This window comes from Bos indicus, chromosome X, assembly GCF_029378745.1.
Source record: "Bos indicus isolate NIAB-ARS_2022 breed Sahiwal x Tharparkar chromosome X, NIAB-ARS_B.indTharparkar_mat_pri_1.0, whole genome shotgun sequence".
NCBI lineage: Eukaryota > Metazoa > Chordata > Mammalia > Artiodactyla > Bovidae > Bos > Bos indicus.
Window position 1 is genome coordinate 92,671,868 of NC_091789.1, and position 4,380 is coordinate 92,676,247.

The window sequence follows — 4,380 nt, forward strand, 5'->3', positions numbered from 1 at the left end:
CTCTCAGTGGGGCCTTTGAGCCCGCGTCCGCCAATAGTCAACATGGGGCCCCCTCCCGCCGGCCGGACGCGAAAGCAATGGGGCCGCGGCGCAGGCGCAGAAGAAAATGGCCGCTCCGGTGACGTCACTGCTCTGTCGCGATGGCCGCGCCTACCGCTTCTCCTCCCTTCTAGGGCCGCAGTGTAGAACAGGTGTTTATGATCTACAGAGGCCGTCATTCCTAAGACTCCAAAGACCGGTTTCCTTATTGCGGGAGGGGAAATGCCCAATTAAGGAAAACGCTAGCAGGCGGGAATTTGATGTCTTGAACCTGGAGGGCAGCATCAGGTTTGCAGGTGTAATTGAATAGGAACTCGGGATGCGTGGCAGAATTGTTCTGCGTGCACAAAGGCTGAGGGTAGGAAAAAGTCGCTGGCTCCATCCAGTGGCCAAGGCTGGGAGTTTACAGTCTAGCGTTTGAAGGACGGTGTGCGGACAAACAAGCTGCTGAAGAATAAATAAACGGCGACCTAGTACATAAACACACACCGGGATGAAGGGGATGTGTTAAGTAGTGGCTGGGAGGCTGTTTTCTCAGGATGGGCAGGGACAATCTCCTTTTGTCGGAGGTTACAGTTACGCTGATCAAAGGAGCCAGCCACACAAATATCTGAATCAAAGAGCTTTGTGGTGGAAGGTGAGGCTGTTGCAAAGGCCCTGCCTGAAGTAGGACTGGTTTGGCATATTGGAGGAACAGAAACAATGTCAGTGTGTTGGGAATGTAGGAACTGTGGGCAAGGGAGAAGTGAATGGGTGGCAGATGCCCTAGGGCCTCCCCTGCCAGGAACCGAGCTCCTATTTCCTTCTGGACATAATGGGATGCCATTAAGGGGAGGGGTGTCAGATTTTTAAAAGTCCAGTCTGAAGCAATCTGGCATTATATATTAACTTTTTAAATACATGTATATTTTACTCTTTTTTTTTTTTTATTGCTTGTCTTGCACCACTAGAATATGAGCTGTGCAGGAATTTACTTAAGCACCTCCTGTATGCCTGGTAGTGTTCTAGACATTGGGAATATAGCAGGGAAGAAGACAGAACCAACCAACCAAATAAAATGATAGAAACAGCTATGTAATCTAGGGCAGGACTTAACTCCTCTGGGCTTAATTTCCTCATCTATAAAATGAGGATAATGACAGCACTTACCTATAGGACTGTGGTGACAAATGAACCGTTAATTGTAAATAGTTCAGAACAATCCCTGGCACATACCAAGTGCTAGTATGTAAGTGATGATGATGATGATATTGATGATTAAGATAAAATTAGACATGTGTCTGTATAAAACTTTTACTAATAAGGAAAAAATAAAAAGATGACCTGCAGGCTGCTTTGTGGATAATAGATTTCAGAGGGCAAGGATGAAAACAGGAAGAATAGTGAGGAGGCTTCTGCCAACGGGCCCAGTAAGTGATAATGGAGGCTCAGACCTAGCTCAGTATCTCCTGTGTGCCAGACACTGTGTGAAGCACATATGACCTGCCTCAGATACTCCCCATTTTCTGTGAACAATCCTGTGGTCCTCCCTCTTGTCAGGTGAGGAAACTGAGTCCCAGAGATACTAAGTAACTTGCCCAAGGTCACAAAGGTTCCCAAGATCAGATCTTTAACTTCTAGCCAATAATACTTTGTTTATTTGGTATACCACAGAACTTTTGGAAAGTATCTGAGGGTCCTTATTCCAGAACCATTAAAAACAAGGCAACAAATATTTTTTGGCCAGGAATACATATGGAGCTTCCTAACAGACAAAGCAAAGAGAGAAAGCAGAAAAGTAACTCAGGTCTCTTGCACTCTTAAGGATTTGCACCTCCTGGATACAAAACTTGTCAACTCTCTGAATGCATCAGAAGGTGGAAAACAGGAGGATCTGGACCTTTAGGGCCCATGTTATTCTGGCCTCTTCCAGCCTGTAAACATAATTTCTCTACCACCTTGTATATATACATACATACACGCACCCCTACATAGAGAGGAAAATCCTACAGAGTTGGTGGGTCTTAGAGTACAGTGACTGCCAGATCCAAAAATGTCCCTGAACTAGTGATACAGCCCTACAGAAACTGTCCCAGGGTTCAGAGTGCATATCCACAAACTATGTGAGACCGATTTTTCTGCTGTGGAGCTAGGATGCCCACTCTCTGTCCTAGGCATCCTCTACCATCAGTCCTTATGGGTACAAATTCATTCAGTAGCCTAAGCATCAGATAACTGGTGAAGGGGTGTGAAAATGTGACAGCTAGCTGGTCCCACCACAGAATCTGCACCATGTGACACTCTCACTTAAAGCCCCCACCCCACCTTACTGGTAAGTCATTACAATTGTTCTTAAGATACATTTTCTCAAAACCGTTGCTATTGTGAGTGGTCATTTTGGACCATGAGGTAGCAGGTGAATTTGGCAGAGGTACAGCACAGGAGCAGCCAGCTCTTTGGTGATCTTGGAGCTGCCACTCTAGCCCTAAACTGCCTGCCTCCAAGAGAATGATCACTTTCCATCCTGTTCCATCCATTGGTGTTTAGAGTGGTGTTTGTATGTGCAGCCAAACTGAATCCTGAACAATATATCAGACTTTTCTGTCTTGACAGATGTGTCACTAAACAGAGACACATGGGACCTGTGGGGGCAGGAGGGATGAATAATGATGAAGGACAAACTGGGAATGAAACGGTGAGGAGAGACAAAGGATGATGGCAGGGAGATGAATGAGCAGTAGAGTGGAGTGAATGTGGGTAGTGTGGGGCATGAGGGAATGACTGTGCATTCAGTTTTGAATCAATTTGAATCAATTTATGGATGATACTGAATAAATGATGGGAAAATGAGGTACCATCTAAGTGACAAAAATTGAAAGTGGAAGGGGACTGTGAGTGAATGGGGCAATGGAAGGTAGTGAATGGGGCAATGGAAGGTGGTGAATGTGAATGGGGTTGAAAAAGCAAGAGCGTGCAAGTTGATATGAGTACCAAGGATTGAAGGGTACATGAATGATGGTCTATGGCCCACAGTATGAATAAAAAGAGGCTAATTTAGGGGAAAAGTAGCAGAGAATGAAAGTCATGTCAGGCACAGAAGGAAGAATGGGGTGCACAAGGGACAGAATAAAATGAAATGGAAATGAATATGTGGTAGAATGTAAATAAGTGAATTGGGTCAAGTTTGTTTGAGTGAAGATACTATGAGGAAGGAAACTGGCCAGAGGTGAATGAGGGGCAGACTTGGATTCAGTTCAGTCCAGTTGCTCAGTCGTGTTCAACTCTTTGCAACCCCATGGAGCGCAGCACACCAGGCCTCCTTATCTATCACCAACTCCCGGAGTTTACCCAAACTCATGTCCATTGAATCGGTGATGCCATCCAACCATCTCATCCTCTGTCATCCCCTTCTCTTCCTGCTCTCAATCTTTCCCAGCATCAGGGTCTTTTCAAATGAGTCAGCTCTTTGCATCAGGTGGCCAAAGTATTAGAGTTTCAGCTTCAACATCAGTCCTTCCAATGAACACCCAGGACTGATCCCTTTAGGATGGACTGGTTGGATCTCCTTGCAGTCCAAGGGACTCTCAAGAGTCTTCTCCAACACCACAGTTCAAAAGCATCAATTCTTTGGCGCTCAGCTTCCTTTATAGTTCAACTCTCACATCCATACATGATTACTGGAAAAACCACAGCCTTGACTAGATGGACCTTTGTTGGCAAAGTAATGTCTCTGCTTTTCAATATGCTATCTAGGTTGGTCATAACTTTTCTTCCAAGGAGTAAGCATCTTTTAATTTCATGGCTGCAGTCACCATCTGCAGTGACTTTGGAGCCCCAAAAAACAAAGTCAGCCACTGTTTCCCCATCTATTTGCCATGAAGTGACGGGACGAGATGCCATGATCTTCGTTTTCTGAATGTTGAGTTTTAAGCCAACTTTTTCACTCTCCCCTTTCACTTTCATCAAGAAGCTCTTTAGTTCTTCTTCACTTTCTGCCATAAAGGTGGTGTCATCTGCATATCTGAGGTTATTGATATTTCTCCCAGCAATCTTGATTCCAGCTTGTGTTTCATCCAGCCCAGCATTTCTCATGATGTACTCTGCACATAAGTTAAATAAGCAGGATGACAATATACAGCATTGACGTACTCTTTTCCCAATTTAGAACCAGTCTGTTGTTCCATGTCCAGTTCTAACTGTTGCTTCCTGACCTGCATACAGATTTCTCAAGAGGCAGGTCAGGTGATATGGTATTCCCATCTCTTTCAGAATTTTCCGCAGTTTATTGTGATCCACACAGTCAAAGGCTTTGGCATAGTCAATAAAGCAGAAATAGATGTTTTTCTGAAACTCTCTTGCTTT